The following is a 24,960-nucleotide window of genomic DNA, read 5'->3' on the forward strand; positions in this document are numbered from 1 at the left end:
GTCAGCAGTAGGTAGTTATAGTTAGGACCACGTTTCCATAGGAAATCCGCAACATTCTATTTTGAATAACTTTGGCGCCGGTTGACGAATCCTCGCGAATTTTTCAAAATAGGTGGGGCGCTACGCTCCGCTCCTACCCTGAAAGTCTCGGGGGGATTCGTCAAGCGGGGGCTGAGATAAAAGGGGGGTCCCAAAACGCGTTTTTCCCATGCATTTTTCCATAGGACCTTTAGACACAGCTACAGCCCGAACGGCTGAACAGAATTACTTGAAATTTGGCAGAGAGGTAGTCCTCAGGTCAAGGAAGTGCCTTTTGTAGGTTTGGTGTAAATCTGTTCAGTAGATTCTGAGAAAATAGCCTTTAAATCAATATATATATCTGAGCCAGCTTACGGTGCGCTTACGGTACGCTTACCGTACGCGTACGGTGGCGTGCGCGAGCGCGATTCTGATTGGCCCTTAGATCTTAGTAAACATTCGAATCGGTCGAAACCAGGAAGCGGCGGCCGCCATTTTCTCTCTCGCACTCTGAGGGGGGAGCTGATAAACAAATGCCCAAAACATATAAAGGGGCTGTTTAGACAGCGCCCATGCACATAACCATGTTAGTTGAGTCTTCAAAGAGCCCCCAAGGCAAAAAACGGTAATTTTTTATTTTTTGAAAATTTCGCCGATTACGCTTACCGTACGCTTACCGTACGCGTACGGTAAAAAATTATTTAAAAAAAAAAACCCCACTCTCTCCACCCCGTGTGCAAATGGTGGCCGAAGGCCACCATTTGTGCATGGCATATAAGAGCACAGCATTTCCCCAAAAAATTTCAACAGATTACCTATCACAAGGAAGCGCATAATATGTCCTCCATGGGCGCACGGTGCGCGAAGCGCATCGTGCGTACATGGCCCATCTAGCGTAACGTGGGCACGCGGTGCGCGTAGCGCACCGCTTGCCCACCGTGCGTGCACGGCACGAACTGCGTAAAGTGGGCGCGCGGTGCGCGAAGCGCACCGCGTGCTCACTGTGCGCGCACGGTGCGCGAAGCGCACCGTGCGCGAACGGAACGAACTGCGTTAAGTGGGCGCGCACGCCACGAATGGGGTAAAGTAACTTAGCATTTAAAAAAACGTACAAATTCACTGAAAAAACCATAGGTTTCACACATGTTATAGTTAGCGTTAATTTTACTGATAAAAAACCAATGAAATTCCCCCGTTATAGTTAGTGCAGGAAACTATAACTCACGCGACCGCAATCTTCTGCTGATGACATATGTGTCTTTATGAAAAAAAATATTTGTAATATATGTATAGCTAAAAATTTATGGAAGAAGACATGGGCAAATAAGTGACTAAATACAGTATTAGCATCAGCAGAGGATTGCGGTCGCGTGAGTTATAGTTTCCTGCACTAACTATAACGGGGGAATTTCATTGGTTTTTTATCAGTAAAATTTCCGCTAACTATAACATGTGTGAAACCTATGGTTTTTTCAGTGAATATATATATATTTATATATATATATATATATATATTCACTGAAAAAACCATAGGTTTCACACACGTTATAGTTACGAATTAGCATTTAAAAAACCTTGCAAATTTACTTAAAAAACCATAGGTTTCACACATGTTATAGTTATCTGGACATTTCACTTGTAAAAAACCAATGAAATTCCCCCGTTATAGTTAGTGCAGGCAACTATAACTCACGCGACCGCAGTCCTCTGCTGATGACGTCAGATATTACATCACTGTATTTAGACACTTATTTACCCATGTCTTCTTCCATTAATCTTTAGCTATACATATATTACAAATATTTATTTTTCATAAAGACACATATGTCATCAGCAGAGGATTGCGGTCGCATGAGTTATAGTTGCCTGCACTAACTATAACGGGGGAATTTCATTGTTTTTTTACGAGTGAAATGTCCAGCTAACTATAACATGTGTGAAACCTATGTTTTTTTAAGTGAATTTGCAAGGTTTTTTAAATGCTAATTCGTAACTATAACGTGTGTGAAACCTATGGTTTTTTCAGTGAATTTGTACGGTTTTTTAAATGCTAAGTTATGTATTTATTTATTTATATATTTTTCAGGTTTTTTACCGTGCGCGCACCGTGCGCGCGCTGTGGGCGCTCGGTGCGCTTCACGCACCGAGCACCCACGGATCGGCGTACGCGCATCGTGCACGCACCTCGCGATTTTTTTTTTTTTTTTATTGTTTTTTTCACCCTTGGGGGTGCATCTGTGACCCCCTGACCAAGGCTAGGGGGTCAGGAACTGTCCACTCTGCCCCCTTTTCAAGTTCTCCCCCTTTTATTTTAACCTCCTTAGACTGCGAGAGACAAAATGGCGGCCGACACTTCCTGGTTTCGACCGATTTGAATGTTTACCGACATTTAACAACCAATCAGAATTGCGCTCGCGCACGGCAGGGTGCGCGCACCGTGCGTGCACGGTGCGCGCGTATAGATATTGATATGCTTTTAAATGCTATTTTATCAGGATATACTGAACAGATTTACACCAGACCTGAAAAAGGCACTTCCTTGACCTTATGGCTACCTCTCTGCCAAATTTCACGTAATTCTGTTCAGCCGTTCGGGCTGTAGCTGCGACTAAAGGTCCTATGGAAAAATGCATGGGGAAAACGCATTTTGGGACCCCCCCTTTTTCTCGGCCCCCGCTTGACGAATCATACCGAGACTTTCAGGGTAGGAGCTGAACGGAGCGCCCCATTAGTTTTTTAAATTTCGCGAGGATTCGTCAACCGGCGCCAAAGTTATTCAAAATAGAATTTTGAGTTTTCCTATGGAAACTAGGTTGTAACTATAACTATCTACTGGCGACCGCCAGTAGATAGTATATATATATATATATATATATATATATATACATATATATATATATATTATCTACTGGCGGTCGCCAGTAGATAGTTATAGTTAGGACCGTGTTTCCATAGGAAATCCGCAACATTCTATTTGGAATAACTTTGGCTCCGGTTGACGAATCCTCGCGAAAATTTCAAAATAGGTGGGGCGCTCTGCTCCGCTCCTACCCTGAAAGTCTCGGGGGGATTCGTCAAGCGGGGCCTGAGAAAAAAGGGGGTCCCAAAACGCGTTTTCCCCATGCAATTTTCCTTAGGGACCTTTAGTCCAAGGTACAGCCCGAATGGCTGAACAGAATTACTTGAAATTTGGCAGAGAGGTAGTCCTCAGGTCAGGGATGTGCCTTTTGCAGGTCTGGTTTCCATCTGTTCAGTAGTTCCTGAGAAAATCAAAAGTAAAATCATATATATATGTGGGCGGAGCCTAACCACACATCTCATCCTGAGATCTGATTGGCTGTCAGCACTTCATTCAAGAAGTGTTGGCAGCCATCTTGGGAACAACATACATGATAGCACCTCATTAAAAAGCATTGCAGTTAATAGAAGGTTTTAAGACTTTAGTTACATTATAAATCATTTGTTGATGGTACCATACTCATTTTAGGAATTGTGGTATGTTCTAAGGTGATTTCACCATGTGAAAAAGCCTTCTGCTGGGATATCATGATTGAGAGAAAAATATTTTCTCATGCTTTTCCCACAGAGGTTTGAAAGGTGATCTATAAGCTAAACTGAGAGCTTATTTTCTGTAAATTCACATTATCTTTCTCAGTCATGTGAGAATGAAGTCTGACATTCTCAGTAAAACATGTACATCCAAGAAGGGCAGAGACTGTCAGTTGATTCCTTTGTGTTCTACTGCAGCTTCCCAGAGTGTTCCAAAGAACAACTAGAGCGCTAACAGTCCTACTTATGATAAACGTATGGCACACCTGAAGCCATCTTGCTTGGATTAAAGTGGTAACTCTTAAAACATTTAATTTAAAAAGGAACAAAATGAGGGGGTTCATTTTTCCATAAAAAGTATGATTAGTGCTGCAGAAAGAAAAATTAGGGCACATTTTGAGTGACTTCTCAAATCCTCTTCTATTTCATTAAAAAATTCTGACATGCAGACTGAAACATGCACTTTCAATACCAGCAGCAGTTTTCCCTGGTGAGCAGTAGCTTTACTACAGTGATCTAATGAGCAAAAGAGTGCTAACATTCTGAATTTATGGCAAATGTGTGACACATCTGAATGCCTTCTTGATGGAATCAAAGTAAAAAACTGAAAGTATTTCCTACTGAGGAGACTGCAGCAAATGAGGAAATTAGGAAACTTCATAACAAATAAGTCTCCCAAGATGGCCACCAGAGACAAAAGAGACCAAATGTAGCCCAAATATCACCCAGATGTAGCCCAAGTATAGCCCAATGACAGAATGTCCCAGAGTGTTCTTAAAAACAACTAGAGCGCTTACTGTCTTCATTATGACAAAAGTATGGCACACCTGAAGCCATCTTGATTGGAATAAACTGGTAACACTTAAAACATTTAATTTAAAAAGGAACACAATGAGGGGGTTCATGTTGCCATAGAAATTATGATTAATGCTGAAGAAAGAAAATGAGGGCACATTTTGAGTGACTTCTCAAATCCTCTTCTATTTCATTAAAAAATTCTGACATGGAGACTGAAACATGCACTTTTAATACCAGGAGCAGACTTCCATGGTGAACAGTAGTTTTACTACAGTGATCTAATGAGCAACTCGAGTGCTAACATTTAGAATTTATGGCAAATGTGTGACATATCTGAATACCTTCATGATGGAATCAAAGTAAAAAACTGAAAGCATTTCCTACTGAGGAGACTGCAGTACATGAGGAAATTAGGAAACTTCATAACAAATAAATCTCCCAAGATGGCCACCAGAGACAAAAGAGCCCAAATGTAGCCCAAAATCACCCAGATGTAACCCAAATATAGCCCAATGACAGAAGTGTGCAAAACACTTATTATTTTGTGTTTTTGCAGTGTTATATAGTGCAGACTTGTCAGGTATTGGAGTGCTTTACATGAGCATTGGTTACATCACACAAGAACAAGTTCATTTTGGTTGTAGACATGGGGAGACTAAGTGATTTGACCAGAATCACAGAATGTCGATCTGAAGCAGAAACTCCAACCTGGTTCCCCAGTTGCAAAGTCTGCAGTTCTGGAAGTAACATCACATCCTCTCCCCTAAGTGCAACATTTAATCAAGTGGTCAACTGGTTAAAAAAACATAAAGGTAACAAATAATTTAAAAGTGCTTTGTCGCTATTTGAAAACTCAGAAAATATGTCCTTATTTTAGTCTTTTAGAGCACTAACCATAATTTTGATGCCAATAAGACCCTCTCATATATGTAATTTCTAAAGGAAATGCTCTAGGTATTACAGTTTTGATTATATCAAGATGACGTCAGGCGTTCCACACTTTTGTAATAAATATAGAATGTTAGCAATCTAGTTGTTCATTAGGATACTGTTGAGAGGCAGAGGCCAGGGGCACGGACTCTGAAAATTGAAGGCAGGTAGGAGGGTGCAAAGGCAACAATTTAACCACACTGAGCAGGCAGGAAGGGCCGTGGCAGCACAACAGACTATGGAGGGCAGTGGAAAGGGGGGCAGGGGCAACAAACCAACAATACAGGACTTGCAAGAGAGGCTGTGGCAATGTAATAGACCATTGTGGGCAGAAGGAAGAGACAATGGTAGTACAACCATACATGCCAACAGACCCGATTCAGCCAGGGAACGTCCAATGTTTTTAAGCTCAAATGGGCTTTATTTGATCTGTCTCCTGTCTACAATCTCCTCTTTTTCAATGTAACTCAAAGGGGAAAATCAATACCCCAGTATTTTTTCAAAATCTCCCTCTTACCAAGTTCAAAATGTTCGCAAGTATGGTACATTGGATCATGGAAGGAAATGGGTTAGGGACATGGACTTGGATAACAGAGGACAGGAGGGACATGGAGAGGTGCACCAAACTGACCCTGCAGGGCAGGCATCAGGGTTTGCAGCAGCACAATACACCACACAGGGCATGCGGGACGGGAGTGCAGCACAACAATCCATAGAAAGCAAGAGGGAGGGGACAGGACCATGCACATGGACAACAGAGAACAGAGGGGCAAGAGGCAATGGTAGCTAGCTGATCATAATGGACAGACAGGAGAGAAAGCTGCAGCATAACAGACCATAAAGGGCAGGAAGGAGGGATCAGGGGCATTACAATGGAACAGACAAGCCAGGAGGGAGGGAGTAGGGGTCTGCACATGTAAACAGAGAGCTGAGGGCAAGGGGGCAGGGCAGGAGCAGCAAGATAGCCATGGAGGTCAGGCAGGTTGGGCACTAGAAGCAAGACACACCATGAAGAGCAACAGTGAGACTGTGATGGCATACACACAGACCATGGAGGGAAGGTGGGAGGGGTTCAGGGGCAGCTAACTGACCACACAGGGAAGGTGGGAGGGGCCATGGCAGCACAGAAGACCATGCATGGCAAGTGGGAGGGTTAGTGGCAGCACAATGGCTATGATGGGCAAGAAGGAAGGTGCAGGGGCATGCACAAAGGACGATGGAGGATAGAAGGGAGGGTCAGGACCTGTGCACAGACAAGAAAGTTCAGGAGAAGGGGCCTCACAACACACCGCACGGGGCAGGCAGGAGGAGCAGTTGCAGCACAACAGACCAGGGAGGGCAGAAGGGTGTGGCAGTACAATGGGCCATGTAGGACAGGAGGAAGAGGATAGGGGCATGGCATGTGGACAGGCAGGGTGGAGGTGGCAGGGACATGTTACAGTCATCTGACAATGCTAGGCAGGTGGGAGGGGAGTGGTAGCTCAACAGAACACTCAGAGTAGATAGGAGTGGCAGGTCCATGGAACATGGTAGGCAAAAAGGATGGAGCAGGAGCATGCACAAAGACATTGGAGGGCAGGGGGAAGGAGAATCGGGGCAGCAAGCTAAGCACAGAGTTTAAGCAGAAGGTCAATGATGGGGCATAGAATTGGGCAATGGAGGGCAGGAGGAGTGGACTGGTACATCATACTAAATTAAGGGCAGTGGCAGCACATCAGACCATGCATGGCAGGAGGGAGGAGGCTAGTCCATGGATTCACACAACAGAGGATAGGGAGGAGGGGGATGGGGCAGCAAGCTAACTGTTCAGAGAAGGCGAGTATTAGGAACTTTATTGTTTTTAAAATGTGTGTCTGTGTGAACTACTTAAAATATGAACAAGTATGCAGCATAATCTCACTTTTATTCAGGAAGAAGAGGACGTTTGTGACTGTGACTCCGGGCTCACTTGGCAGAAACACCCCCTGACCCTCCACCCCCTATCGCAAAATGTAATGCCCGTGAAAAGGGAGGTGAACACAGTGTTATATAGAACATAGTCCTGAGAGCACGATTGAAAATGAAAACTAGATATAGTGTATGGTATAAACTATGCACCAAAAAGTGTGATATAAGATGAACCGGGCGTGAAATATAATATGCAATACATTGTGCGCAATGACAGATTCATTGGAGAGCGCGAGATAGCACAGGCACTAGCGCGTGCTATGCGATATGCGCCTTGGAGTGTAATATGCACAGGGCAGTGTTGTGTAACCTAACTAGTCTCTAAAGTTGTAATATAAAATATGTGCTGGGGAGTGTATTGTTGCATATGCACTGTGACAAAGATATGGATCCCAGATTGTAATATGTATGGCATAGCACTGTGCGTTATAACATAGGCATCGAGGAAGGCACGTTAGATGGGGCAATATAACCTGTGCGAAGACAAGTGTGGCATGACATATTCACGGGGTGGTGTTACAGTGCACATGGGCTAGAGAGTGTCATAGCATATGCACTAGCTAGTGGAATACAACACAGAGGTATGTGGCACTCAGCAGGCAATGGTGGGTGTAACACAGCATTGGGCTCTGCCAGGAGCGCGCTGTGACTCTCAAGTGATGTTCGTCTCCTTTCCAAAGAGCAAAATAAAAAGTATTACACATCCGGCAGTAGATGTGTGTTTTATTAACCGTGAGGGGGTTTCTTGCATAGTTTTGGTCGAATTTTTGTCGAATCCCCTTTAAATGGCTTGGTGTGCATGTGTATTAAATGTGCCCGTCAATAGCTACCCATGTTTGTATAAATAAACGACAAGTGTGTCTACCGGGATTAGGCACGGTAGAGCATCAGACATGTCAGAGCTTCACTAGTGGTATAAATACATTCCACGTGGATTCATTGTATGCATAGTCGCCTTTTAATGAATATCACGCAAATCGTCATGGTGATAGGTGCGTACGGTTTGTCCAGCATGTCCTAGGTGTGTCTATAAATATATATTTTTTAAAAATAATAAAAAACAGTGGCCGGCCCTGGGGATTTTGGTCAAAAAAATATAATTAGGAGACAGGCCCTGGGGGATGGGGTCATCAGGGCCAATAAATTAGAATACGAAGGGGAACCACACAGCCCCCCTTCTTAAAAAATTAAAATAATAAAAAGACTGGCATCGTGCCGGAGGCCACGCCCCCTCCTTGCAGCACTCTGCAAACGCGCCCCCTGGCGAGTTGTAAGTTGGGGAATTAATTCCTCTTCAATACTGAGGGTCCCTAAGGGCCAACTAGCCCAACAGGCATCTCCAGTATGCGCCAGGGAGCTGCGCTGCAGACAGGTGTTCTGAGGCCAAGCCCCTTTTTACTAGGGGTGGGCGGAATTTGCGGAATTGCATTACGCAAATCTCCGCGAAACGGTAAAAAATCTCCGCGAACACGCAGAAATTCCGCGAACACGCGGAATTGCTTGTTCGCGATGCTTTTTTCCTGTTCTCAATCGCTGTTTGCGTGCTGGGGGAGAAATATCTCGCGAACACGCATTTGAGAACGCGAACAAGCAAAAAATTTCGCGAAACCGCGGAAAGCAGACTTTTGAGCAATTTCGCGTTCTCCGCGGAACGCGAAATTACGCAAATTCCGCAAATTCCGCGAGCGGAACGGAATTTACCGCCCAGGCCTACTTTTTACACCTCTCTGCAACACAGCTCTGTGGCGCTTACTGGAGGTACCTAGTGGTCTAGTTTGACCCTAGGGACCCTTAGGATTCAAGGGGACTTAATGTCTCAACTTAGAACAGCCACAGGGCGCGTTTACACAGTGGTGAAGGGAGGGGACGGGTCCTGAGGTGACGTGTGCAAACACTCACTATGGCACGTTTTAAATTGGGGATATAATTTTCCTTCAATACTGAGGGCTCCTGGGGGCTAACTAGCCCACCAAGTGCTTCCAGTAAGCGCCACTGAGCTGCATTGCAGAGAGGTGGTCCAGGCCGTGCCACTTTTTACACCTCTTTGCAACGCAGCTCTGTGGCACTTACTGGAGGTACCTAATGGGCTAGTTGGACCCTAGGGACCCTCAGGATTCAAATGAACTTAATCTCCCAACTAAAAACGGACACAGGTCGTGTTTACACAGTGGTGAAGGGAGGGGACAGGGCCTGAGTTAACGTGTGCAAAAACGCCCTGTGGCCTGTTTTAAGAGGTAGTTTTAATCCCCCTGCCCTATTATATACTAGGGGCTTACAGAGGAGGTCATGCTAATCACAGGGGGACCCCAACGCATAATGTTCCCTAGTGTATGTAGGTGTTTTCACTGTATTCTAAGTGTCTTTTAACATAGCACTGGCTCTAGGACTGGTTAGTCAGACTCAGTTACCACCAGTATCCGTCTGAAAAAGTTGAGGGTACAGGATGATTTTGCAACAAGGCTTCTTTCTGCTCTTCTTTTTGTTCTTTCTGCACGTTATCCTTCTTTCTGCACTTTTCTTCGTCTTTGAGGACTTCTGTTGCTTCTTTCTGCACTTCTTTTTTTTCTTTCTGTGCATTTTTTCTTCTTTCTTCACATGTCCTATCTCTGTAGGCATAGTTAGAAATTAGCTTTTAAAAAACCTTTGAAATTCACAGAAAAAAACATAGGTTTCAGGCACGTTATAGTTAGGAATTAGCATTTAAAAAACCTCAGAAATTCACTGAAAAAACCATAGGTTTCAGGGGTGTTATAGTTAGCTGGACTTTTCACTTGTACAAAACCATTACAATTCCCCCGTTATAGTTAGTTCAGCTAACTATAACTCACGCGCCCGCAATGCACTGCTGATGACGTCACATATTACATCACTCATGACATGGTCAGTGACATCACTCATGACATCACTGATGACATCTCAAATGACATCACTGATGACATCATCCTTGTGATAGAGTGGCAGACCTTCTCTCACCCTAATATAACCTTTGATACACACATTCAAAAATAGAGACTAAACTTTTCAAAACAATGGACATACCAATACCAGTTACAACAACCTCTTCAGTAATTCTAAGATCCACATACACATCCACTCATTCACCAACAGTCCTATACAGTCACTCATACATGTACTCACTCATCATATGTACTCATACACCTATACATCCTGTTACAAAATGCCACTCATCCATAGAGTTACTCACACACATAGTCACTCATGCTAATAAAGAATCAAACATACATTTATTTGCATATACAGTTATACACACACCACCACACTTACTTCTACGGAAACTTACACATACTTAGTCTTTTAAACAATCACTTATAGAAACACATACTTATTCATACAGGAACTCTTTCAATCTCTCACTCTCACATATACTCACTTATATACACCAATAGTCACATATACTAGTTTAAAACATATGTAGTTACTCATAAAGACACTATTGAGACAGTCATTCACTCACTAACACACCCATACACACACTCATCCACCCATACAGTCCTGCACACATGCTGTCTTCAACACATACAAAGAGTGAGTCACTCATTTATGCACCTATGCACTACATAATACCCCCCACCGACCCATGCAGACACTCAGACTGATACTCAAAAAACCAACTAATAACCTATATAGACACCCATGTAGCTACTCACCAACCCATGCAGCCACTTATACACAAAGTGAGAGACTGATACAGATATTTACATATTTAAACATTACTCACTAAGCCATGGCTTGGAGAAGGTAATAGCACGCATGCGCGCTATGCTGCTGGAATTATACTCTACAGCGCTGCTTCTATTTTAAAAAAATACCGCTTTTGTATTTTGTTTGTTTTAATTGTGTTTGCCCCTGTTTTTAAGTCTACCTTTGTGTGCCCACATACCTGCACCTTAAATTGGGCCCCTCACCGCGCTTATTGCGGATCAGTTTCTTCTTTCCTTGCGCCTTCGTGTTTGGCGCCTGGTCGCCATCTTGGGGGTGGCGAGTAGCGAGTGTGCCACTTGTTTGAGCGCTCTAGCGCTCACTAGGACCACAGGTGAGCCCTACTTAATGCTCGCTCTCTGCGCGCAGCGGTGACGCGCAGCGGTAGCGCCGGACTTGCGCCGGAGTCAAGCCAGAGTCCTGCCCGTCTGCGCCCGTCAGCGTCCCGGAGGCGATTGGAGTGGCGGGTAGGACTCTAAACACCTGGGATGTGTCCCCCTGGGACTCCAGTGCTGCATTATTCCCCTGGGGAACTGCGCTCTTTTGACACCCTGGTCACAGGCTGTCGCATTGTCTTTCCCGGACGCCATCGCGGAAAACTCTGCTGCCCTGGCTGTGGCTGGCGCCCTAACCGCGCTCAGTCATCACGTCCCAATAATAACATTCTCAGTGTGGGCTATCGCTTCATGCTATTAAACACCAGGTCGGCGTGTAAACATGCGCAAGACATATTTGAGCTTCTAGATACAGTAAAGCCATTATGTCTTATGCTTACCGAGACGTGGTGGGGTGAATTTTCTAACCCAGATGTACCCACGGCAATCCCGCCTGATTATAACATCTTCAGGAAGGATAGAGCCAAGGGGAAGGGTGGTGGAGTGGCACTGGTGGTCAAGAAAGGTACGCCCTGTGCGATCCTGCCAGGGAAGGACATCCGAGGCTCGGAGACTCTTGCTTTTTCTATCACTCTGTCTCCACATCAATCTGTTAAGGGATTACTTGTGTATAGACCACCTGGTTCACCCGGTACGTTCTTTGAAGATCTGGACCCCGTGTTGTTGGGGCTGGCCCTGAAAGCAGAACACTGCATCGTAGCAGGGGATTTCAACTTTCGGATGGATGATCCGTCTGACCCTGCTGCTATTAAACTTTCTGAGGCTATGGCCCCGTTGGGACTGATTCCTCATTTGCTGGAGCCTACGCACGAGAAGGGGCACACTCTTGACCAGGTGTTCTCGTCTTCCCCTCTTGAGGTGATTGAGATTATACCAGTACTATGGTCAGACCACTTGCTTGCCAAATTTACGATCAAAGGCATAGTCAAACCGGTGGCTGCCTTGGCACAGCAACAGGGTCGTGTCCATAGAGCATATCATCGTGTGACCCCAGAGATGCTGGCCCAGGCTACTGTGGATCATCCATGTTCCCTATCTGGCGATCTGGATAGGGACTTGGAGACCCTGCAAGCTTGGCTCTTAGACAGGCTGAATGATCTTGCCCCGGTTCTGACACCCCGCCTGACACCGAAACGGGTCTCTGCGCCTTGGTTTACCACAGCACTGTCGGCTACGCGGTAGCAGTGTAAGGTGGCCGAGAGAGCTTGGCGGGCACAATATGATACTGCAGCCAAGCTGACCTATAAAACGGTAGTCAAGGCCTATCACCGGGACATTCGCCTGGAAAAAAAAGCATATCTAGCCAGGAGAATAGAAGCGGCTTCTAACTCCTGCAAGGAGATCTTCTCCATTGTGAGAGAATTTATTTCCCCATGGTCTAACTCCTCGGACGAAAAACCGTCTGGTACCTGGGCTTCGGACCTTGCTGATTTTTTTACGAGCAAGATCCAACGTATACAGGATTCTTTCCCATCGCCTGGGCCCATGGGCCAGACTAATCCTGAGGCCATTTTATCCCTGCGAGCTTGGCCGGGTGTGACGCTGAGTGTGTTTCCTCCGCTCTCTGCCCCTGACTCTTTAGCGCTAATGGGCAATCTTAAATCGGGCTCGCCCCTCGACCCATGCCCTGCTAAATTTTTTGCGAAAGTTGCGGAGGTGATCAATCCACTGGTAAACCCGCTGTTAAATCTTTCGCTGAGTCAGGGAGTGGTCCCGTATGCTTGGAAGCAGGCTATGGTGATTCCATTGCTCAAAAAGCCAGGCCTAGACCCGAAGGCCCCGGTCAATTATAGGCCCATCTCTCTGCTGCCGGCTCTCACGAAGATCTTGGAAAAGCACGTTCAGGTAGTGCTTTCCAATTTTCTTGAGACCAACGAGATCTTGCACGCCACCCAGTCGGGTTTTCGTCCCCATCTCAGCACAGAGACTGCGCTCCTTGAGGTCTCAGAAACCATTAAAGGGGTTCTGGACTCGGGGGGCAAAGCCATGCTGGTGATGTTGGACTTGTCGGCGGCGTTCGACACCGTCCCCCATGAGGGCCTTCTCGCCAGACTCTTTGAGATAGGTCTGCGGGGGACGGTGCTCGGCTGGTTTTCCTCCTTTCTAGCCGGCCGCCGGCAAACGGTCTGGGCATCGCCAGATTCCGCCGTGATGCTGCCTCTGGGAGTCGGGGTCCCTCAGGGCTCTATCTTGAGCCCGACCCTATTCAACATCTTCATGACCCCGTTGGCGGCATTGGTGGAGTCGTATGGGGCCCAGATCGTATCCTATGCCGACGACACCCAGCTCCTCTTCTCGTGTAAGAGAGGAGGAGACTTTGACGGGGAGAGCATCCGGGATTGCCTTGGGGCTGTTTTTCAATGGTTCCAACTGAACAGCCTCAAGTGCAATTCGGATAAGTCTGAGGTACTCTTCTTTGGGTGCGATATAGAGCCAGACTGGCAGGCCTGGTGGCCGATTAATATGTTTCCCCCGTCTTGCTCCTCCCAAGTCGCCAAGAATCTGGGGGTCAAGATGGATAAGGGGCTAACATTGAAATCCCAGATCCTCGGGGTGTCGGGCACTTGCTTCGGCATCCTTAGGATGCTGCGGAGGTTTCTTCCCCTGCTGTCTGAGGAGCATAGGAAACTGACAGTGCAGGCTCTGATCGGGTCCAGGTTGGATTATTCTAACATTCTTTACCTGGGCCTGCCAGAGTATTTGCTGCAGAGGCTCCAAGTGGTGCAGAACGCGGCTGCGAGAGCTATTTTTGGATTAAATAGACGGGCCAGTGTATCGGGCCTGTTGAAAACTTTGCATTGGCTTCCGATCCGGAAACGGATTGTCTTCAAGGCTCTGACTCTGGCCTATAAAGCTCTCCACGCGGTGGGAGCAAAGTATCTTCAAAAGAGACTGGTCTTCTATCAGCCGACCCGGTCTTTGAGGTCGGAATCCCTGTTTTTGGCGGTTGTTCCGCGTGTGAAGAGAACTCGCCTGGGAGGCCGCTCTTTTGGACTTCTGGTGCCACAGTTGTGGAACTCTCTGCCATTCACTCTACGGGGAGCTACCAACCTACTAGCCTTTAGAAAAGGCCTTAAAACCTGGCTGTTTACCCAGTAGTCTGTTTTTCCTGCATGTATTTGTTTGGCACTCGGTCCTTTTCGTTTTTTTTTTTTAACGGTGTTATGTTATTGTGTTGCAGCCCTCCTTTTCCAAAAGCGCCGGGACACTCTTTTTGAGTAGCCGTGCGCTATACAAAAGAATAAATAACATAACATAACATAACATGTATTCACTATGATACACTTAATCAGTCAGTTACACAATCAATTTTTCAAAAACAAATCATCCATTTCGACACTTATATACCCATGTATTCTTCCATCGACTTTGAGATATACATATATAAAACATATTTGATTTTCAGAAAAACACACATTCACTGGATGAAGTCATCAGTGATGTCATTTGAGATGTCATCAGTGATGTCATGAGTGATGTCACTGACCATGTCATGAGTGATGTAATATGTGACGTCATCAGCAGTGCATTGCGGGCGCGCGAGTTATAGTTAGCTGAACTAACTATAACGGGGGAATTTTAATGGTTTTGTACAAGTGAAAAGTCCAGCTAACTATAACACCCCTGAAACCTATGGTTTTTTCAGTGAATATATATATATATATATATATATATATATATATATATATATATATATATATATATATATATATATATATATATATATATATATATATATATATATATATATTCACTTAAAAAACCATAGGTTTCACACATGTTATAGTTAGCTGTACATTTCACTCGTAAAAAACCAATGAAATTCCACGTTATAGTTAGATCAGGTAACTATAACTTGCGCGCCCACAATAAACTGCTGATGACGTCACATATTACATCACTCATGACATGGTCAGTGACATCACTCATCACATCAATGATGACATCTGAAATGACACATTGTGGATTGCGGTCGCGTAAGTTATAGTTACCTGATCTAACTATAACGTGGAATTTCATTGGTTTTTTACGAGTGAAATGTACAGCTAACTATAACATGTGTGAAACCTATGGTTTTTTAAGTGAATTTGCAAGGTTTTTTAACTGCTAAGTTATGTCTTTATTTTTTATTTTATTTTCTGGTTTTTCACCGTGCGCACCGCGCACTGTGCGCGTGCTGTGGGCACTCGGTGCGCTTCGCGTACCGAGCGCCCACGCTGCGCAGTTCATACAGTGCGCGCCTCGCCTTTTTTTACACAGTAACAATTTGTTTTTTCCCTTGCGGGTCCTTCAATTTATTTAATAAATGTGATTGTTATTTCGTTTTTTTTTTTTTTTTCATTTTTTTTGCTGTGCGCGTACGGTAAGCTTACCGTACGCGCACTCCGCAAATTTTTTTTAAAATTATTAAATGTATTTTTCGTACTTTTTGGTCCGTCATGGACGCCCTGACAAACGCTAGGGGGTCTGCAACTCTCTCCGTTGCCCCCTTTTCACGTTATCCACGTTTGTTTTTCAGTGCGAGAGACAGAAAATGGCGGCCAACACTTTCTGATTTCGACCGATTCGAATGTTTACAGTCATGTAACCACCAATCAGAATTGAGCTCGCGCACGGCACCGTACGCGTACGGTAGGCTTACCGTAAGCGCACGGAGCGCGCTTACAGATATATATTGATTTAAATGCTATTTTCTCAGGACCTACTGAACAGATTTACACCAGACCTGCAAAAGGCACATCTCTGACCTGAGGAGTACCTCTCTGCCAAATTTCAAGTAATTCTGTTCAGCCGTTCGGGCTGTAGTTCGGACTAAAGGTCCTATGGGAAAATGCATGGGGAAAACGCGTTTTGGGACCCCCCTTTTTTCTCAACCCCCACTTGACGAATCCCCCCGAGACTTTCAGGGTAGGAGCGGAGCGGAGCGCCCCACCTATTTTGAAAATTTCGCGAGGATTCGTCAACCGGCGCCAAAGTTATTCCAAATAGAATGTTGCAGATTTCTTATGGAAACACGGTCCTAACTATAACTATCTACTGGCGACCGCCAGTAGATAATATATATATATATATAGATATATAGATATAGATATATAGATATATATATATAGATATATATATAAAGCCACTGGGTAGGTTTAAGCTTTGTTATATTTAGGAAAACATTATTTATTCTTTCTATACAAAAACAAGTTAAACTGCACAGAACTTATACATTGTAAAGTTATAGTTATTACTTACAGTTATAACTTGTGCCCAGTCCAGAAGGTCCTATAGCTTGCTCACCTCTGTACATAGTGTTGTCAACTATCTAGCCACATTACATTAACCATAGCTTGGTACTTTACCATGCAAAGTGTTTGAATACATGATTCCATTACACGTCATGAGTGTTGTTAGAATGCTTTCATTTAACATGCTATATGTGATTTATGAAAGGGTATAAGCAGAGCAAGGAGAAGTGAGATATATATTTGAGCAGAGGGACTGCTTCACAATAAAAGTTTGAAACATACTCTTCATGCCTACATCTGAAGTAATTTGACTTGGCATCTTTTTGCAGAGTCCCATATAATTTATGGAGTGCTCTTGTGTACTGGTGAAAGTTACCTGCACGTAGTTCTTTTATTCTTTTGTGAATTCCAAGTTTCTAACATGGAAATACCTTTGACATGTGAAAGTGTAACACTTGTATGTTTCTTACACTTTTGTCTGCACACAGAATCTATTTTCTTTCTAGAGAAGCACCCTTACCTGCACCTCCACTCATTTTTGGGTCGTTCGGGCCATACTCCCACAACAGACAGGCATTTATGCAGATCGTTGAGTGAATATCTGAGATTACAAATGATAACAATGTGCCTGCCACAATTTGTGATTCTCCACCAACTTGCAGGTTTATGTGTATTCGCTCACTCAAGTAGACAACCATTCTAAATTACACTCACAAACTCCTTGGAACACTTTTGGGTAAAGTACTGTCTTTTGCAAGCAAAATATGGGTTCACACTTGCAAAATGAGGTATGTGTACCTCCAAGTTCAATTTAAGAGTATAATTCACCTTTATGAATTGGGTTTTGATAAAACAAATCTAGTACTTGAATCTCGAACTTGCTACTGAATCTACCGCTGAGTAAATAAATACCATGTGAAACATTTACCAAATTTCTTTATGAAACTATTCCTTCCATTCCAGCTCACTGACTCTGATCATTACTCACAAATCATCAAGTAGAGAAATGTTATCTCCCCATTAAGGCAGTAAGCTTACATTCACAGTGGTGGTACTATTAATACTAAGATAAAGAAGTCAAAATCAGAGAGCAAAAAGAGTTGAATAACACCAACGCACAAGATGACAATCAGAATTCTTGAATTTTATTATGCATATCAATTTTTACGCTACAATACCATACATACAAAATATTCCAAAATCTGCACTTGTGTAGATTATGGACCTTTAACAAGTTGCTATTATCCTTTGTGCCCCATGATTCCACTGTACTAATCAGGAGATGCACGTTTCTGATCCCTGTCTCATGTGCCAGCATTTTCCCCCAGTATGAAGCTGGGCCAAATTGAACTGGGTTAAGTTACAATACCAAAGAAACAGAACAACATTGTCTGGTGCTACATCTGGCTACTGAAAGCGGATTCTAGACAGGGTCGGTACTTTCATAAAGTTAGATAAGGAAGGCACATTTCTATATCATACTCTTCCTCTTGATGATTATCCCATTTGAGACAAGAAAGTAATTGGTGCTTAACATCTCGACGTACATACTGCATTTGGGTTTACAATAAACTTTGGCTAAAAGAGTGCCCATTGTTTCTTGTCCTTCCACAATCACCAACACCTCTAAACACTCCTCTCCTTGAGCTTTGACCTGGTCCACTGAGTGTAAAAGTTAAAAGATATTTGCTCGATTTTTTGTTACCAAACCTTCACAGCATAAAAGGCCGTTGCATATAATTTTGGCTCATGAATAGCCATTTCTCAATGTTTTGGACTACTCTTCTGTAGCATCCCTCGCTCAGAAAGCAAAGATGATTTTGCATTTCCCACAATACACATTATGCATTGGACCAAGTCACTCAACAGGTCCAAGTCCCTCAGGATGCCCTTAGTTTTCTCTTCTTCCTATTTTAAAAAATGTGGGCTAAGGGCAGAAAAATCTCACACTTTATCTTCAGTGTTTCAAAGACTTTCCTAACCTCTTATCCAGGTCACTTAGTAAATTAAGCAAAATAAATATACTAATTGTGGTTCATAAATGAAAGATGCCTTACCCCCCATTGTTGTCAAAAGCATTCAGATTTCATGACGCTCATTGCCACTCTGTCATTTAACTTCTATTGCCACTTTATAGTCAACCTTCATCATACGATGCCAATATTCATCCCTTGCCTTATGCCATCCGAGCAAAACAATGTCTCTCACCTTGAGAAGCTTTAATGAATTCTTTCTAGGAGTGTTTAAGGTCCAAAAGGTGTCGAAAAGAAAACTTTAATTTTCATTGTAATCATCTTTACCACACCTACATCAGACACAACTCCTGTGTGACAAATATGAATATTTCGCCCAAAAAGGTGGGAGTTTGATGGGCTTTGGTCCTGTAAGCCTGGCTGCAAATCACTAAAAACCCTTAGAGTATGCATACAGTGCAGGCCTGGCATATAAATGCCAGAGAATTTCCAACACAATTAAAGGAGACCTATGTAACGTGTTTTCAAAGAAACAGGCCATATTGAAAGAGGTGGAGATAATTACGTTATAGGCACAGGTGGGATAACAAGAAATGGCTCTTTACTAATTATTTCATGCTGTTAAATGTTTTCTTTTTTTTCATGATGATTTTGATTTCCTCACATGTACAAATTCAGTCTCTTTTTATGGTTTAAAAAATGTTTGGCATATATTTCTTTCCATTCTCAATATTCACGTGTGCTAATGTTTTTTCTAATATATATTGTAAAATCCTTGCATCTAGTGTGGTATAGTTAGTAATAAAGAAATAGTTCTAAAATATAAACAGACTTGTCCTTTCCTTTAAAATTTTAGAGCAAAATGTCATGAACTCTGATAGGTCCCTAGGTTGGCTGGTGATGCCCTTGTTCAGTTTCTGCACTCTGAGGATCCGTAGGCTGTTAACAAGAGTATGATGGCTAAATGGAATTTAACCAGGGGGCTTGTGTCAGAACGAAGTAAAGTTTTATGTGAGAAAAACAAAGAATACAGACTAGTAAGGTGATAAATCTAAGAAGCTTGAATCATTTTTTCGAGGGAATAAATTGTATGGTAAATCTAAATCTCAAAGATGTGCATCAGTGTATTGCAAATTTTTACATTTCAGGTGAGCAGAGCTTCAATGTCGTTTATCCTCAGCACCTTATTGCAGCAACAAAAATGTTAAACAGAGGTGTTCCTTACTTGGGAGAGAGGGGTAAATGGCTAAAAGCATATCTGGACAAAATTGTAATCATGTCTCAAGAAAGAAACAGCCAGCTAGAGATGGTGAAAGAACCTTTGCGGATTTGGGATACATTTAGACAAATATGTTATGGTTGCAACTCAACAAAACTGTGAAGGTTATGGGTTTCAAACATATAAAGAAGTGGAATTAAAGCTACTGATTAGAAAGTGAAAGTGGGAAGCGTAGGCACCTGGATACCTAGGGGGATATTCACAAGGAAGTGGCGGAGAGTGGTGTTAGTCATCTTGGCTTAACGCCTCTCTCCACCACTTCGGAAACGCAAGGCTGCACCATATTCACAAGGATATGGTGCAGACTTTCATTTCCCCCTGCGATGGCACTAAGTTTAACAACTTAGCGCCAACACAGGCACACTTGCCCCAGAGTACAAGGGTGTCTGTGTGCAGGGGAGGATTGTTTATGTGTATGAAGGTGTACCTTCCTGCACATAAACAATCCTAAATGCAATTCTCTCACTTTCATGTGTGCTGCTTTATGCCTCCTATTTACGCTGCCCTTGTGAATAGGGGGCAGCGGAAAAATCAATAGATGTTGCGGTGGAATGCCCACCGCAACACCCGCTGCATGCCCCTTTCATGCTAAATACAGCGTGAAAGGGTGTCATATTCACAAGGCAGCGTTAAGCCACAATAATTCTGATGAACCTATATCACACCCCACCTCAGGAAACTCCACTGGATTCTTATATAGAGGAGATGCTAATTCAAGCTGCTGACCTATGCACACAAGGAACTGCACAACCAAGCCTACATTAACCAGCACTGAACTTCACCAACCATTGATTAGACTATGCTCTGCCTCCCTTTAACTTGCACCTACTCCCTGCATATACCGAAGCAGGAGTAGAGGACACTCCTTCTCTCACATCTCAGCAAAGACCTGGAACAGTTTCCTCACACACCTCTGGGCCATCATCTCACTTCAATAATTCTGAATGGCCCTCAAGACCTGGCTGTTCGAATAAGCCTCCGGGTCCTGCAATCACCTGGATGCCCTGTCGGGTGATTAGCCAGCTTTATAAATCCTGATTGATTGATTGATCACAACAGAATATTGCCAGGTTTTGGGACAGAGGTTTCTTGGTCTGAGAGTCCAGCTAATATGACTGACCTACCACATGCAGTCAGAATGTCCATGGTATTTACATTATTACTCATTCAGAAACTTCATACAGTGTCTTCACAAAGACGTCTGGGCTTCTCAATGAATTCCTGCATCCACAAACAAGAAAAAGATAATTGTTTGTATGCTTTCTCTGTGAGTGTTAGTACTTGGAGATGTGTGTGGATCCCTGACAGGCATCTCTTAAAATTGTGGTAAATTTTTCCTTGTGTGTTTATTTGCTGGTTTTATGTATTGGACACATAATTGTTAGAGGTCAGTCATTTCTGCAGGACATGTCTTGCTGTAAAGTAAGTCAGCAGGAGGGAGAGTTTTGATGTGCAAAATAAGGAAGGGCTTTCATCTAAAGTGAGCACCTAAACTCTGTTTTAATCCACATTGGACTGTAAATAAAAATGTAACAATTTTAAAAGAATGACCCCCAAAGAAACTTCTGATAGTGAACCAATTACCTATGATTGGAAGGTGGTTATTAGTAGGTGCAGATGTGTGCCTACAACTAGTAAGAACACCACAATCACAAATAAGATCCAGTCAAGTCTCAATAAATTAATCCTTGCTCAACCCTAGGGAGTCTGGTTGACAAGCCGTCAGACTTAACTTAGGAAACAGATGTGCAAACCATTCAATATCACCAAAACAGTAAATAAGTAAGACACAACACACAATAAAACTCCAACACCAATTTATGAAAATAGAGAATATTTTTTCTTTAAAATGACACAAAAATTTTATGTAGGAAACCGGAGACAAGAATTTTTAAAGTTTATATTTAAAAATGTGCTTTCTAGCACCTAAAACTGAAAAAAGCTCCAGCCATGGCTATCTGGTTGCATTGGACCAGGAGGAAGCCAAAGTTTCAGGCCAACCCTGATGGAGCGTGGGTCAACTTCATGAAGCGGTAGGGCCTGGTCCAGTTTTTACCTTCTCACTTAATCACTTTTTTGGTACTTTTTCTCTCAACATTGAGTGGTCGTCTTTGACAATCTGACTTTCAGCTCAAGATGGCGACCTGCTGTAGCACAATGCCTTGGTGAGTCCTGGAGGTCTTTGTCGTCGATGTTGAACAATTCTGGAGTGTTCAGCAGGACTCACCAAGGACTCTTGCTGTCAAGGTCAGTGGACTTATGCAGCTTCTTTCCAAAAGTTTCCTAAAAGTTTATGGGATTCCGGAAATTCTTCTGGAATGTTTCTTGAGCATCTTTGAGGGTCCAAAACACCAGCCAATGTTCCAGAACCTCTAATTTGCCTCCTGGGGGTTAGGGACTACAATTGCCACAATGTACCTAGTCAAATCCACTAAAGTCCTGGTGAAGCTGGCGAGCTGGGCTTGTCCTTGGAGATGATGTAGGTGACTTCTTTCAGCACTTTTCTTCCTGTTTCTGATCAGGGAGTCCACTCCTTAATCTTAGAAGCCAGACAAAGTCCTCTTTCGTGAAGCCTTGACTGTGCAGCAGGTGCAGTCCTTGTGAGTGCTTTCCTCTCTCTGTGTAGACCAAGGTTTCAGCAGGGCAATCTGTCTTCTGATGTCTTCAAGCAGGGAATTGAGGTGCTGTTCAGTTCTCCCATATTTATTCCAGTTTCTGGGCTGGCAAGAGGACAGCACCCCCAAGCAATGTGGTTCAAGTTGCCATCCTCTGTGATGAACAGCTCCTTAGAAGAGTGCCATATATTTGTCTCAGAATGCACATCTCAGTCTACATCAAATGAAGAAAATCTCTACTGGGAATTCAGGTCTGACTAATCTAACCCACAGGTGTGGCTAACTTTTCAGACCCTCTCCTAATTGAATTAGAGGGGCATCCAACTGGCTGGGGGTGCAGGAAGTGGGGGTGGGCCTGGTTCCTGTACAATCTGAGCGTCTCCCTTTGAAGACCAGTTTTTCTATCCAGCACCCTTCCTGTCCCTGGCTTCATCAGGACACAAATCTCCTTCCACCAAATGGCTGCTATGTTTCAGCCCCAGGCCTCTTCCTACCTACTGAGGGAGCAGCTGGCTCAGGGTGTCAGAGACTGGCCTATCAGAAGAGGCTACTACAGGGCTGTTTTATGTAACTTCAGGACAGTAAGTTATAAACCTACTTTCATGCGATAGTTCTAATAAATCCAACCATGGCAAGTTGTTGCATTTATTGTAACTAATATTTTGATGCTTTAAATTAATGTTCTAGCTCACTCCTGCCAAAAGTTGAACTTTATTAAAATTTTAATAAAGACTTCTCATGTTAGCCTATTGAGTTAGCAACACTACAATGGGGAAAACAAAATTGGCAGTTTTCCCTCACCAGGGCATATGAAACATATTTTAAAATGTATCTGCTTACAATTACAAGGCGACTTACCCTTGGGGCACCTAGGGCAGACCTTAGAGGTGATTTCTATGTAATGAAGAGTAGTTTTAGACCTTGGAAGTACTTCTAATTTTGAAAGTCAAATTTGGACACAGTTTTATTTTAAAAGCAGCCTGCAAATCTGGGCTTGTTTTAAAATGACAGCAGACACCACAGCAGTGCACACTTAAATGCATTAAATCCACTGGGTTGTCAGAACCAATTGTAATTACACCTAATTTGCATATACCTTTTAAACAGAGCACTGGCCCTGGACTTGGGTAGCAGGGTCAAGGGCACAATCAGAGTCAGTAACCACCAGTATCAGTCAACAATAGGGGGACCATGCCACCCGGTACCCTGAAGCCATCTCTCTCTGGACTTTGATGGCCCCTGTGGTGGGTTGTGCGTTGATGGGGATTTTCTCCCATGTGGGGCTCCCCATAGAGGTGGTGTCCGACCATGATATCAACTTCCTATCCAAGTATATTAAGTCCCTGTGGCAGGAGTGCGGTATTACCTACACGTTTACCACTCCTTACCACCCCCTAAGCAATGGTCTGGCTGAGAGATTCAACCGGACCCTGAAGGGCATGATTATGGGTCTTGGTGAACCCATGAGGCGTAAGTAGGATGTCCTCGTACCATGGCTTTTGTTTGCTTACAGAAAGGTACCGTAGAAGTCCTTAGGGTTCAGTCCCTTTCAGCTCTTGTATGGGCAGCCTGTAAAAGGACCTCTAAGTCTGTTCAAAGAAGGCTGGGAGTAAGCTCCCAGTAAACCACCCCAGGATGTATATAGCTACATGCTGGCCTTCAAGAACCAGACTGAGCACTTCAGACAACACGTTCAGGTGAATCTGGAAGCCAGCAAGGAGGAGATGAAACTTTGGTATGATCAGAATGCCACTCTGATCGAGTTTCAGCCTGGACAGAAAGTATGGGTCATGGCCCCAGTGGAGCCTTGTGCACTCAAGGATAAGAGGACCGGACCATTTGAGGAGGTGGAGCGCAAGAGGGAAGTCACCTTGTTGGTGGACTTATAGTTACCTAGGAACCTTTTGCAGGTTCTGCATGTGAACCGCCTTAAGCCCCACTTGGAGAGGTCCGAAGTTGGCATGCTCCAAGCAACAGATGCTGGAATGGAGGAGGAGACTGAGCCTCTTCCTGACCTCCTGTCTGAGAAGGAACATGATGGGTGCGTGGACAGTGTCACACTCAACCCGCCCTGACTCCTGAACAGCAGATTGACTGCCGCTTACTGTTGGGACAGTTTGCTACTCTGTTCTCCCTTACCCCTTTTGTCACTCAGGGGTGTGTCCATGATGCTGACACCGGGAACAGTCCTCCTGTGAAGCATACCATTTACAGAGTGACTGACAGGGTCAAGGCTTGCATCAAGGAGGAGGTCTCCAAGATGTTAGTGCTAGGGGTGATTGAGCCCTCAAACAGCCCTTGGGCCACCCAGTGGTCTTGGACCCAAGGCTGCTGCAACCGGTGCCATGCCAGAACTCCAGTTCTGTGTGGACTACCGAGGGCTCAATTCGGTCACCAGGACTGATGCGCACCCCATCCCCAGATCTGATGAGCTCATAGATCGGTTGGGAGCTGCCCTGTACCTCAGTATGTTTGATTTAACGTCTGGGTACTGGTAGATTG

Source organism: Triturus cristatus, chromosome 4_2 (genome assembly GCF_964204655.1).
Source record: "Triturus cristatus chromosome 4_2, aTriCri1.1, whole genome shotgun sequence".
Classification (NCBI taxonomy): Eukaryota; Metazoa; Chordata; class Amphibia; order Caudata; family Salamandridae; genus Triturus; species Triturus cristatus.